Source organism: Perissodus microlepis, chromosome 17 (genome assembly GCF_051167445.1).
Source record: "Perissodus microlepis isolate ML-2025 ecotype Zambia chromosome 17, ASM5116744v1, whole genome shotgun sequence".
In the NCBI taxonomy this organism is placed as follows: domain Eukaryota; kingdom Metazoa; phylum Chordata; class Actinopteri; order Cichliformes; family Cichlidae; genus Perissodus; species Perissodus microlepis.
In genome coordinates, this window is record NC_140477.1 from 18,874,908 (window position 1) to 18,889,040 (window position 14,133).

The following is a 14,133-nucleotide window of genomic DNA, read 5'->3' on the forward strand; positions in this document are numbered from 1 at the left end:
CTTCCTAGTAGCTCAGAACTCCATAGTGTCTATACAAACATGCTGTAGTAAACAACTACCTCGCACCCCGAATTCAGCTCGAATACATTAAAAATGAAAAAACAAAAAATGCTAATGACCAGAATGCACACACTCAACTTGTTACATATTTGACAACATAGAAAAACAAGACAACAGTCTGAATGTTTTTATTTGATATTATTGTTTTATTTGATATATATGATATTTTGTATATGATATATATCTTAAAGCGCCAAATCACAAGTTTCCTCCCTGTTTGTACTGTAAGGTAAAAACAATGCAGTACTACAGAGAAACCCAACAATCAAATGATCCCCCTTTGAGCAAGCACAAGGCGACAGTGGGGAAGAAAAACTCCCTTCTGACAGGAAGAAACTTCCAACGGAACCAGGCTCAGAAAGGGGCAGCCATCCGCTGCGACTGGTTGGGGGTGATGGAAATGGATTTGGTGCTAAAATTCTGCTTCAAGATTTTAAAAGAAGCAAGGCAGCAGGAAAAAGCCAAAAATGTCATGTAATCATTGCTGCCCTTTAAAGCAGCACGTAAAGGGTTTTAAAAAAGCTTTTAACACTGCTGAAAAAAACCTGGAAATTTTGGACTTTTCTGGAGGACTGGGGAGCCCGACTTTCAAATGACTTATCACAGCCTTGTCAAAAGATGAATCATTTGACATCGCAGCATTTAAGACATTGTCTGGGGAGCCAAACTCCTTGATGAGGAATTTGGCCATTTTCTTAATGAACTGATCCTTGTCATTTATCAGATTTATGGCGGACTCCGTGCTGCTGAGTTCAGGCTGTATCAACTCTGTCAGATGGTTGATGAGAGTGTGTATTTCTCTTGAAGTACTTGCAGTCTTAGCCACAGATTGCATGGTCTTAGACTTACATTTTACAAGAAGTGTCTTAAAGAGCAAAAAGGAGAGGTCAATGGACATTTTCTTAAAATCAGAAGACGACCCTGACACAACACCCATCTCTAATACTTCAAAGGAATCTTTAAGAGAGCCTGAAATGCTCGCAGAGCATTTTTCTGGAGAAACGCTCTTAGGTTTTGCCATTGGAGGTGAGTCAATGGATACCAGAGAGCATTTTTCTGGAGAAATGCTTCCGGGTTTTGGTGTTGATGCTGCACATTCCTTTCCATTGTTATCTGACTCTGTTCTTATTTCCTGTGTTGGGGTCTGTGTTCTTTTAAGAATGTGCTGGATGTCCCCAGACACCCTCTCAGTTTTAATCATTTGATAATTTTCTTTTTTCTCCACCCACAGTAAAAGTTTTTGCAAAAACTTTTCTGCCGCGTCTTCTATGAGGACATAGAGGACTTCAGGAGAAAAGGGACACTTTGAGCCATCTACTGTTTGTGGAGTCCTGGAGATGACTGTGTCTGAGAGGGATCTCCCGCTTTGAGCTACGGGAATTTGATGCACTCGACTCGTCATAAACAGATCGAACATTTTAGCTGTTACCTCCTTAGAAAAAGTTCTGATTTCCCCACTACTTTTAATGTTTTCCAATGTTTTTTCGAATATAGGGACTTCTTCTTTCTTTGTGAGTGTATCATATAATTGATTAACGTCTGATCTAATGGTGTCAAAGTCCACTGAAGAAGAACTTGGGTAACAAAGAAGCGTATTTCGGGAAGGGGCTCGATCAGAGTTTGCACTCTGGGGACGAGGAGTTTCAGGTACTGACCCTGGCAGGATGAAAACTATGCTTTCATCAGAGGCCACTGTTTCATACTTTGGGTATTTGCAAAGGTTATTTAGACAAACAAAATATTTCCTGTTTGTCTTTATTGTGTGTTTTAGCTCTTTTTTCATTGTTTCAAACTGACTTTTTGCAAACATGGAAAAGTGGTGTTTGCGTGCTTTTAGCCCAGTGCTTGAGGTGGATGGCACACATCTGGAGAAGAAGTCTCCTGAATTAAATAATTCTGAATTAGAGGCAGGTTTGTTTGAGCGATATTTCTCACAGGGCTCTACGCTACTTGAATCCATTTCACCAAGTATCTCATGGATGACGTCAACTACAGCCTGTTCTACAGGGGTTAGAGCTCGGATACTTTCGGTTTCAGCAGTTGGTTTTATTTCACCTTCTTTTGCTACACCTGATCCTTCTGGAAGCTCAATTTCTTCCCCCTCCTGATCTGAATTTTCATCCTCTATCATCTCTTCATTGAAGCTCCATGAGCGAGAGGGATTAAGAGAAATCTCAGTGATTGGTGTTTGCACTGAGATGTTTGCATCCGTACTTTCTGTATCAGAATCAAATGGACTGGTATCAGACCCGCTTGTCGGGCGCTGGCAGCGCAGCTTACCTACAAGCTCTTTAAGGCATGAGGCAGCGCGACGAACCATGCGGTGTAGTTTTTTAATATTACTAAATGTACCGCTAACATAAATGGTGGGGTCTTCCGGGAAATCAGGGCTTTGTGCGAGCAGTGCAACTATTGAGCTGATCTTTTCGGAGATCTCTTCCTCAACCATGCGTGTCAGCTTTACAGCCCTCTTACATCGCTTTTTCGGGACATTAAGAGCGCTGGCAAAGACCGCTGAGATCGAGTCTCCGAGGGACGGCCTTATTTTCCCCTCATCTAAAAGCACCAGACATTCTTTCACGTTACGATCCTGAACATCAGGAAGGGCTATTTTTAGGATGCTGGCAGAGGCAGTCTGAATGATTTCAGAAAGCATGTCAGCAAGAATGCCTTGTATGTTGGCGTTGCATGTGCCACTTTGTATAAAGTACCACTCAATTTCCGAGAGCTTTTTGAAGTACTTATTGATTGGTGGCAAAATCTGGTCTGGCGTGACCACGATTGAATATTCATTTTCCTTTAGCATTGCCATTGCAGAGTCACAAATGTTATTTTCTTGGTTTGTGTTAAAAGCGTGAGACGTTTCCTGAGAGAGCGCCGACTGTTCAACATGTGCCAACAAATGAGCATAATGTCTAAATGTCACATAGGCAAGATATTTAAGACCTCTTGCCTATGTGACGTTGCAGCAGATCATAGCCAATCGAATTTCCTTTCATCTTTCCGTGACGTCACGAGCTACGCAGACGCGGCACATGAATAGGGCTTTGGAGTTGACGTCACGCCGCAATGCATTGTGGGAGCGCGGCATCATTTTCGAATCAAAACAAACACACTGTGTTGGAACGACGATTACAAGATGCTTAAAAGCAGCTCAACAGAGAATGGACTGTATAGAGACCGATTTCGTTCAGAGGGGAAGCAGCCGTACTTGCAGAAAATAGCTGCATTGGAAATGTGGACCCGTATGAAATACGGCCGTGGAGTAGAAACCCTGAAGACCAACTGCTATTGACGTAGCCTGACATATTTTCGTACCTTATCTGTGGAATCAGCGCCGTACAAGTCGTCATTCAAACAAAGGTAAGTCAGCTCGAGTACTGCGTGTGAAATGCGTTTGATTTCCCTGCAAACATTCACATTAGTGCAGCATAAATTCATTCATGAGGGGAAATTACAGTGAGAACATGTGGAGGCTGTTAGGTGGATAACATAGTGAGTTCAGTGCATTGCTGTGACATTGTCCTGAAGGATTTAGTTATTCTTTATGGTTAAAGAAATTGCAATGATTTATTCATATTTATTATAAATAATTCTAATTATACATCTTGCTTACATATTTGTATCTTGTGTCACTAAAAATACATTTTATTTTAATTTTATACATTGATTAATGACCTGCAGAATCTCCTTATCATATTAAATGATTCATAATTGTCACTTTATCCTTTCTCCATCTCTAAAGTGATTACATTACACATGACATACTTTAGGTTCATTTTCTGCAGGCAGGTTTCTGACAGAGAACAGGCAGATTTACACTATAACTTGCAGCGATGGACACATAAAGAAATGAAAAATTACATGTATGTGCTAACTTTCTAAACACTTTGTTACATTGATGATAAAGTAGATAAAACACATTTATGTCGGCCTTGGCTCATAGTTCTTGTCTTTAAATGAACTTTGTCTGTGTGTGTTTCAGGTCCTGCACTCAAAGACTGAATGAACCAGCATTGCAGCCATGGGTCACTGTGAGCATCACAGGGAAGGTTGAAGACGCCCACTGCACCTGTAAGGCCGGAGTCGTGGAGACCTGCACCCATGTCACTGCTCTTCTGTTTAATGTAGAAGCAACAGTGTTGATCTGTGGCACAAGGACTGTTACAGATGAACCTGCATACTGGGTTTTGCTGGGTAATATGACCAAGATACAGCCAGAGGTTGGCCATAAGATAGACTTCTCCTCTTCAGCTGCCCAAAAAAAGGCTCTTGATCAAAACATAAACAGACCATCCGTATTGAAGGTAAAAGGAGCCGTCCTCAAAAAAGAAAAATCCCACCTGCTACTGTGGAGGAGTTGTCACTGCTAATAATGCCATAATGTTTTATCTTGGGGTCTAGATTTATGCCTGTTGTGCACTGCCATGTAAATAATTTGCATTTACTGAATATGTACTGACTGAGTCCCACTGTTCAAAAATATAATAAAGAAACAAACTAATTTTTGCCTCTTTTTTTTTTTTTTTTATTAAAACCACTTTATAGAACATCACATCCGTTACAATGTAGAATCCATATCATTTATAGTTTACAAATGACAAAATGTTTACATAAAATCATGAGTGTTTACATGATATCACCCACTACTAACATTACTTTATTTACTGTATCTTTTGAAAAAATACCGCTATTTATACAGCAAAAGACTTAAGAATATTTAACAGGAGCAGGTTTCATTTTTCCCTGGTTTTACTACCACACTGTTCACCAAACCTTCACCATCTTATCCAGGAGGGTCACCTCTTCACCCTGACATGGAAGAAGTAATCTGATTGGCATGGTGGTATGTTTGAAGCAGGTCCCTTGTGTAGCGCTGGAACCCAGTCATGATGTTTCATCCATTTCATAGGCTGGTTTGCTGCAATAATGCCAAATAATTAGCAACTCTATAAATAGAAGGTAGTTCTGCAAAATCACTCAGTAGGATGTTTGTTCTAATTTGCTATGAGCTCAGAGTGCATCGAAAATCAAACTAATAGGCTATAAAGAGTGATATGAACATATTTACAACTTACCGGAATGAAAATGTCCGGAGCACCAACAGATATTTGGAGATGGAAGAGAACTGGATATCAGCTCGTCTCACAGCTGCTATCCAGGCCTTCCTTTGGTAACATCGATACACAAGCTGCCTCATGTTGCTTCCAGGTTGGGAAAGAATGAAAAGACAAACCCTTTTTCAAGCTTATTCTCTTGCCGGTCGTGCGATCGAACATTGCAGCCGACCACACAGCAAGAACGAACCATGGCTGTCGTGTGTGCCTTCGCTCCTTTTTCGCTTGCGCTTTGTTTAGACCCCCAAAATGGCGGATCGGGCCAAAATCCTTTCCACGCCCACCCCCGTGACATCACGCTCCAAAGCCCTATAAAAGCCCATAACGGGCACTCACAGGCTGTATCCAAATTCAGGGTGTAATTCTTAAACACTTAAAGCTGAAATTCTGCACTGCACATCTTAATTAATCAAACCAAATGACTTATGGACCTGTGTACATGTGCACACATAGTCTGATGGGTGAGTGAAGTTGAACTCATACCAAAGCGACACTATACCTCGTGCTGAGCATGATCCAGGATAAGTGATTTATTCGTCTCCATAAATTTGTGTTGGTTGTGGAAAAACTGAATCTAGACGTTTAGAATTCATGGCGCTGCAGTGCAGTTCTCAGCTATGAACACAGAGGGGCAGTGATGTCACTTCTTTCATCAGTGGCTGATCTGTTCAGAGCAAGAGCCCCAAAAAGTGAGATTTGCTGCTGAGATTTCTTCCCTAACACACAAATAAAGGTCAAAGCAGAGAAACAGGAATAAAGGGAAAAGGACAAATACTCAGGCTGCACAGGCGGCTGCTGAACACATCAGCTGGGAGCTCTGTGGGAAAACAATGGGAGTAGGTTAAGCGCAAGTTTGTGCTTTCCTTTTTTTTTTCTCTTCAAGAATCTCACCAGGTTATCATGTGTTGAGTGTAGGAAAGCATGGTTTTCTTAAATTCCTGATTGCTCTAAATCTAAAAACAGATTATTCACTAATAATTTCTACATCTGTGCAGGGAGTATGAACGTGGCAGAGCCCAGTGTCTGTCAGGAGTTTGATGGCAGATGTGCTTCCAATTCCTGTGAATTGCAAACAGGAGGCTCCTCTGAGTAAAGCTCGCCGTGTCCTCGCTTCAGGCTGTTGGAGGTGTGTGTTTGTCAGTTAAACACAGATTTCTGCTGAGAAACACGCAGACAGGCCTTCCTGTGATGCCTGAATAAATGAGGACGAAAGCTGATTACAGTTTTTTACAGACGCTACGACACATTTCTCAATACTTAGGTCACTTTTGCAAAACTCCTCACACAGTGAGCACAACAGAAGTCTATGTGGGCTAAACTGAGGATCAGTTATCATTGTTTTGGCACAAAATGCATTCAATGACTACATCTCTCAAATTTCATGAATTATTTTCTCACTCAGACACAACAACTGCCAAAAATCTTTGTACGTACAGGACATTTTGCATGTACTTACATACTGTTTTCAAAACTGTTAAACTTATGGTCAAAACAATAACATAATGCAAAACTGAATAAGACAGCAAAATTCAACAGCAATATTTTATTGAAACATATTTTAAATCTAAAAATGCAGTTTAACCAGCCACAGCTGATTCTCATTGTAGATGAACATCTACACAGGTGTTACTCCTTCAATTTCATTACAAAAAGAGACAACTGCTGAATAGGTTTGTTTTGTGATGTAAACATGGACCCAGCCAGAAATGGAGAAGTGGCTGAAAGAGGAAGAAGAGTGGCTGGGAGGGGGCGAGGAATACGTATGCGTGGTGGAAGAAGAATAAGAGGAAGATCAAGAGCTGTAGTCTCAGATGAGATCAGAGCTACTGTAATTGATCATGTAGTAAATCATGGTCACTCAATGAGAGAGGCTGGTCAGAGAGTGCAGCCAAATCTGCAACGCTCTACAGTGGCATCTATTGTTAGAGTTTTCCGGCAAACCAACAGGTAACTTGTATTCTGCAAGGGCATTTGCACATTTCAGAAGTAAATAAGCTTTTGTGTAATTGTTGTTGCATTTCTGCTTAGGACTCAACGGTTACCTCACACAGGAGGGAGAGGACGGATTTTCACTGATGTGCAGGAAACTGCCATTGTTGATATGGTCATCAGAAACAATGGGATAAAACTCACTGAAATTAGACACAGAGTCTTGGCAGACAACGTTACTTTCGCAAATATTCACAGTGTAAGCATAACAACAATTTCTAGAGTCCTGAAAAAACATCAGGTCAGGATGAAACAGTTGTACACTGTGCCTTTTGAGAGGAACTCTGAACATGTCAAGCAACTCAGGAACCAGTATGTCCAGGTAAGATCACAATAAAATACAGATCTGTTTTTAAAACAAAACCAAACACACACAAAGACAATTTTTACAAATTTACTACTGTAACAGCTTATGTTGCCTTGTGGATTTATGTTAGAGAGTCATGGAGATTTTCATCTTTGTGGATGAGGCAGGTTTCAACTTGGCCAAAGCACGGCAACGAAGGAGGAATGTGATTGGGAAGAGAGCCACGGTGAATGTCCCGGGCCAGAGGGGTGCCAACATCACAATGTGCGCAGCAATATCCACTGATGGACTGCTGTTACGCAGACCACTAATTGGGCCATACAACACTGAACACATACAATACAACCAAATTTCCCCTTGTGGGACATTTAAAGCATTATTCTATTCTATTTGTACGTATTGGATGTTCAAAGGACAGAAAAATATTCAAGTTTTTTGTCAGATTCAGACGCTTATGTCACACACATGGAAGAGAGCTGGCCACCTCATTTTGAAGTTTCAGACTAACTCCTACCTCCTGAGAGCAAAGCTGGGTTCTGAAAGAGATCAGATCCTACAAATTTAAATAAATCTTGTATGTGTGGGAGGAGGGAGGGGTGGTTAAGTCAGCCTCTTCCTACTTCCTAGTAGCTCAGAACTCCATAGTGTCTATACAAACATGCTGTAGTAAACAACTACCTCGCACCCCGAATTCAGCTCGAATACATTAAAAATGAAAAAACAAAAAATGCTAATGACCAGAATGCACACACTCAACTTATTACATATTTGACAACATAGAAAAACAAGACAACAGTCTGAATGTTTTTATTTGATATTATTGTTTTATTTGATATATATGATATTTTGTATATGATATATATCTTAAAGCGCCAAATCACAAGTTTCCTCCCTGTTTGTACTGTAAGGTAAAAACAATGCAGTACTACAGAGAAACCCAACAATCAAATGATCCCCCTTTGAGCAAGCACAAGGCGACAGTGGGGAAGAAAAACTCCCTTCTGACAGGAAGAAACTTCCAACGGAACCAGGCTCAGAAAGGGGCAGCCATCCGCTGCGACTGGTTGGGGGTGATGGAAATGGATTTGGTGCTAAAATTCTGCTTCAAGATTTTAAAAGAAGCAAGGCAGCAGGAAAAAGCCAAAAATGTCATGTAATCATTGCTGCCCTTTAAAGCAGCACGTAAAGGGTTTTAAAAAAGCTTTTAACACTGCTGAAAAAAACCTGGAAATTTTGGACTTTTCTGGAGGACTGGGGAGCCCGACTTTCAAATGACTTATCACAGCCTTGTCAAAAGATGAATCATTTGACATCGCAGCATTTAAGACATTGTCTGGGGAGCCAAACTCCTTGATGAGGAATTTGGCCATTTTCTTAATGAACTGATCCTTGTCATTTATCAGATTTATGGCGGACTCCGTGCTGCTGAGTTCAGGCTGTATCAACTCTGTCAGATGGTTGATGAGAGTGTGTATTTCTCTTGAAGTACTTGCAGTCTTAGCCACAGATTGCATGGTCTTAGACTTACATTTTACAAGAAGTGTCTTAAAGAGCAAAAAGGAGAGGTCAATGGACATTTTCTTAAAATCAGAAGACGACCCTGACACAACACCCATCTCTAATACTTCAAAGGAATCTTTAAGAGAGCCTGAAATGCTCGCAGAGCATTTTTCTGGAGAAACGCTCTTAGGTTTTGCCATTGGAGGTGAGTCAATGGATACCAGAGAGCATTTTTCTGGAGAAATGCTTCCAGGTTTTGGTGTTGATGCTGCACATTCCTTTCCATTGTTATCTGACTCTGTTCTTATTTCCTGTGTTGGGGTCTGTTCTTTTAAGAATGTGCTGGATGTCCCCAGACACCCTCTCAGTTTTAATCATTTGATAACTTTCTTTTTTCTCCACCCACAGTAAAAGGTTTTGCAAAAACTTTTCTGCCGCGTCTTCTATGAGGACATAGAGGACTTCAGGAGAAAAGGGACGCTTTGAGCCATCTACTGTTTGTGGAGTCCTGGAGATGACTGTGTCTGAGAGGGATCTCCCGCTTTGAGCTACGGGAATTTCAACTCACTCAAGAAAAACTAATGTGCTAATCAGAGCAGAAGAAATGTTTAGCTTTAGGGCGTTGAAGTTTTGTCTACACTGTGGCTCTCTGCCATCTAGCTCAACTAACACACACACAGATAGACACGTTCTTTAATTACATTATTTGATTCCACAAATTGTATTAACATCTGACATTAACTCAACTTACAACTCCCTCGGGGGTTGCCTTGATCCTCCTAAGCATCACTGACAGAATTAACTCTTTCTCACCAATTTCCCTTAGCAACAATACATCACTGCAGTTGTCCACAGCTGGAAGGTCTCAAGAGTGCAAAAGAGTGTAGCTTGGTAACTAGATAGAAGTGCTGGAAATTCTCATTGGATCATGTGTAGCAGCTAATAGCTAGTCATGGTCTTTCTGCTAGGAGGAAGCTGGGATTTAGTTTCTTGTTAAAGACTCTTTGAACAGCTAGTGATTGAAGGCTGTATCTCCTCCACAGCAGTTGTGCCACTTAGAACTCAATTTGATAGAACCACTAGGATACTTTATAAGTGGTTTTCTTTTGAATCCACAAATTTCAGCTGTTTGTATTGTAACTTAAAAATGTTCAAAACCCAAATGTGTTTTTATGGGTTGAGATGTTATTGTTGTTGCTCTTGTGTATTTATTTATTTATTTTTTATCGTAAACTACCCAATTACACCATTCATGAGTAATGGAAGCATTTGCATTGATTCACGATTTCAAATGAAAGCAGCATAAGATGCTGATGGTGCACCAAACTAACCATGACAAGCACAGGCAAAACAATTCTAATGTGCCACACTAAAATGACGCGCCATCTTCTCTGCTTGGTGAACGGATAAAGGTGCGAGGTTGGGGCAGAAAACTGTGCAGTCCTACATCTCGTCTAAACCGTAGTCCTCCTCAGGGAAATCCCCCACAGTCACACTCAGGGGCTTCACAAACGCACCGTATTTGCTCTCGCACTCAAAGTACTGCTTCCCTTCGACACTACAGAGATACAATAAACAAGGCAGAGTCAAAAATCAGGACCAGCGTCACTGAAACTTTGAATTATTTAAAAACAAAGCCAGAAAAAGGCCCTCTTACGTTCCATTGTGTTTGCCCAGTGGTTCATCGTACTTCACACCCACCCAGTAGCCCGGCTTGAAATCTGTTGTTCCTGCAAGAAATGCAACACTTATTGAGCTCTAGCAGGGCATATTAGGAAGACTTTGACTTCACAATAATGATATTATATGAAAAAAGAAGTGCAAACCCCCACCAAAGCAGCTCACTCTCTGGGAAGTATTTACTTTTAAGGAACTAGTATTTTAATTTCCTAGAAGTTTGTAGTGCAGTAAAAATAACACATTTTGGGGTCAACTTGAAAGAAAGGCAGATGTGAAATGTAAGAGTGAGGTCAGAGGTCACTTGCTATAGTTTGACAATACACACCAGACTTGTCATAGTTATAAGCCTTCTTGTCAATTATCAACCAACAAAGTTGATAATCATTAAGTTAACCTTGAAGACCTTGGCAGATGTCAGTTTTAATGGACTGTTAACATGACCCCCCTCTACACCACTACAAAGTTTTAGAAGAATTCATTCAAAACTTTTTAAGCCATCGTACAGACAGAAAGAATGGCACGCATGGAAATGCTAACAACAACATAACCTCTTTGGGGACCTTATTGAAGTTAACAAACTACCTAAACTGAATCACTTTTATTTGCTATGTTTTTGGAGGGTGACACTTGGCGATAGTACTCAGGTAAAGCTGCTTTCAAACTAAACTAGAACATGTTCACCTCACAGGAAATGTAATTAGATTTTCTAGGCAGACTTAAAACCTGCTAATAAAATAGATTAAACAAAACAGTAGGGTTAGGTTAATTGGAAACAATAAATTGCCCATAGGTGTGAATGCAGGAGTGAATGTGAGTGCCAATGTGTTAGCCCTGCGACAGACTGGCGACCTGTCCAGCATGTACCCTGCCTCTCGCCATAAAACAGCTGGGATAGGCTCCAGAGCCCCCCACGACCCTGAAAAGTATAAGCGGAATCGGATGGATGGATGGATGGACAAAACACACAGAATCCAAACGTGATATTTAGCGTACTAAAAAAGAAAAGTTTGTCCTCCACTGACATCACAGATTTGGGAATGGGCCTTAGATAAATCACAGCAAAGTCTGCTCTGCAGGACAGAAAATCCTCAGCAACACAGGGTTTACACTAATGTCCTACACAAAGTAAACCAGCTCAGCTTTATCCACACTTACCAACATACATGACTGTGCCAAGCTTCGTGGGCTGACCGGTAGTGATGGGTCGGTCGCGAACAAAATGGCTCTTAGAGCCGGGTCTTTGACGTGAACGACGCGAGCCGGCTCCTTATCGCGAGCCGTGGGTTTTTTTTTTTTCTTTCTCTCACTCTCTCTCTCGCACTTTTTTCGGCTTCACTCAGCATGCGAGCCTTGTGCTTTATGCTGGGAAGAGGGGCGGTAGTTGCACTCAGTAGCACAGGAACAGAGCAGGAGGGAGAGAGAGAGAAAGAGAGCCAGGGACAACAACGTCACATTAGAAAGGTATAGTAATCATCCACAACTATTTTCAGTTGCAGATGATAAAGGATTCAGAAAGTTTATACATACAGGTCCATATGACAGAGAATGTGCATCTTCTTTTTGTTTTCATATTTTAATTTATATTTAATTGTGTTGTGATTTGCAGTGTTTTGTGTTGTTTCACTTTAAATTGGTTTAAAAGGAAAAAGCTGAAAATTTAAATAGTTAAAAGTTGAACTGTGACTAGTAGGTTTTTGTATTATATGATTTATTTATTACATTTTATGTGGCGTGAATAAATAAAAGTATATTTACGGTGGCCCCTACAGACAAAGCACGTACAAACTTCAAATCACGTACGAACCCTGAAGCACATACAAACCCTGAAGCACGTACAAACTCCAAAACACGTACAAACTCCAAAACACTTAAAAACTCCAAAACACGTAAAAACATGTACAAACTCCAAAACACGTAAAAACTCCAAAACACGTACAAACTCCAAAACACGTAAAAACTCAGAAGCACATAAAAACTCAAAACACGTACAAAAGACAACAGAAGTGCTCCAGGATGCTAGGGGCAGTGTTGAACTTCTGTTACCTAGTGGCTACACAAGCCAGCAAGTACCAACGACCGGATTTGGTGTGTGGTAATAACAGGTAAATGAACTTTTTTTAAAATTTTATTTGACTATATATGAATGGTTGTGTATAAATACACAAACAATACACATATGCTTTCATACTTTCAATTGTGTAATTTAAGTGATCTAGGTAGCTCTGTTTTGGAAGTTCAGAGCTACCTAGTAGGGGTGGGTTTTTATAATCGATTCATCGATTAAAATCAATTCTGGCTTGGATAACGTGAAATCGATTCATTAAAATCCTGAATCGATTTTTTTAATTGTGTGGATGCTTTAAGCATCCACACTATTGAGTTCCTCTTGGGACTTCCGTACACTTTTGGCACTTAACTACTTCCACAATTTTCAGCCGATTTTCACCGTTCAAATTTTAAACTATTCTGCTATTTCTGCTAATGTGTGCTATGTCTTTTGGTATTTTTCACTATTATACTTTTTAAAATATTAAGCTTAATTTGTCCCATTGAAATGAATGGGAAACTTCTGCAATTCTGCTAAAATTTGCTTGTTTTTGAAACTTAACTATTTCCTCATATTTTCACGTTGAACAACCATTCAAACTTTAAAATGTTCTCAAATTATTGGGCTATTCAGGTATAAATCAGCTTTTTCAAATCTTTTACCGTTTTGCTTTTATGCCTCTTAAAGTTTTCAGTTGCAAAATTGTGATTTTTCACAAAATACATGCGTTGTTATGGTTGCTATGCACTTGGCTTCCAGTGTGCCACTGAAGGTTTTGCAGTCTTCTCTTCATGTCCGAACAACTTCTTGCTACTTGCTCAATTTTCACTCAACTTCCACAAATTATACATGAAAACGTAGGTATTTTTGCTGGCTTTCAGAAAATGTCACTATCATTGTTGTGGGATTTATAGAATTTTGGCAAATCTCCTCAGACCAACACAAAGTCTCAAAACTCTCCATATAAAGTCAATGGAGAGTTTGTTCAAAATCACCGCTGGATTTCTGTAATGAGAGGCATATTCGAATTGTCATATCTCCTTAACGAAGCGAAGTTAAGACATGAGGCTTGTCCCGGTATATCTTCAGACACTCCTGATGCTCACAATTCAAGAATTTTTTTCTCACCTATTACCGTTCTGAGATGAGTTGGACTTGTTTGAGGGTAGGAAATTCGTCCTTCGCTCAGATTTCTTCAGATTTCAAACTCTGGAAATGAACCACTTTTTTCTCTCATCATATCTTTTTGATGGTTTTCCACAGAGACCTGAAAATTTCCATGACTGTTCACCAAAGCCTGCTGTCTCTTACGGTGAAAGAATGATATCGATACTCCAAATAGATTTAGAGTTACAAAGCGTTGTTTGAGGGCAAGTCAAGGCAGTTTTCGCTTCGCTCTACTCCGTTATGGTGCATTACAAGTCAAATATCTT

General features: G+C 40.2%; 2 long non-coding RNA genes across 2 annotated transcripts; one reads left to right on the plus strand and one right to left on the minus strand.

The window, feature by feature from the left end:
* Positions 1–3,314: 3,314 nt before the first annotated feature.
* LOC146369477 (uncharacterized) lies at positions 3,315–8,211 on the plus strand. Its single transcript, XR_014797410.1, has 4 exons — positions 3,315–3,423; positions 4,046–7,124; positions 7,206–7,488; positions 7,641–8,211. It is a non-coding gene; the product is annotated as an uncharacterized LOC146369477 (long non-coding RNA).
* A 71-nt stretch (positions 8,212–8,282) lies between these two features.
* LOC146369478 (uncharacterized) lies at positions 8,283–11,895 on the minus strand. The gene is made up of 3 exons (XR_014797367.1): positions 11,809–11,895; positions 10,631–10,703; positions 8,283–10,531 (listed from the first exon to the last, which is right to left on the minus strand). It is a non-coding gene; the product is annotated as an uncharacterized LOC146369478 (long non-coding RNA).
* Positions 11,896–14,133: the final 2,238 nt, after the last annotated feature.